Below are 404 nucleotides of genomic sequence, written 5' to 3'. Positions count from 1 at the left end.
TTATCTGACCAACACAAACGAAGAATATCATCCAAGAAATATTACACATAACTGGAACATATTCCAAAATCACCGCACTGCGCTTTTGTGTGTGTGTGTGTGTGTGTGTGTGTGTGTGTGTGTGTGTGTGTGTGTGTGTGTGTGTGTGTGTGTGTGTGTGTGTGTGTGTGTGTGTATGTGTGTGTTTGTGGGTGGGTGTGTGCTCGCGCGCGCGCGTGTGTGTGTGTTTGTGTGTATTTGTATGTCTGTGTATGTGTGTATATGTGTATCTTTGTATGCTTGTGTTCATGATTCCCACGTATATGAATATGTTTAATTACATACACAGTTTCAGTAGAAGTCATTCTAGTCAGAAATTCAAACACCACTTAAACATATACCAAACCAAACAGAGTAATATTACG

Source organism: Oratosquilla oratoria, chromosome 32, assembly GCF_046742065.1.
Source record: "Oratosquilla oratoria isolate Oo_2021 chromosome 32, ASM4674206v1, whole genome shotgun sequence".
Lineage (NCBI taxonomy): Eukaryota > Metazoa > Arthropoda > Malacostraca > Stomatopoda > Squillidae > Oratosquilla > Oratosquilla oratoria.
Note: the sequence above shows the minus strand (reverse complement) of the source record.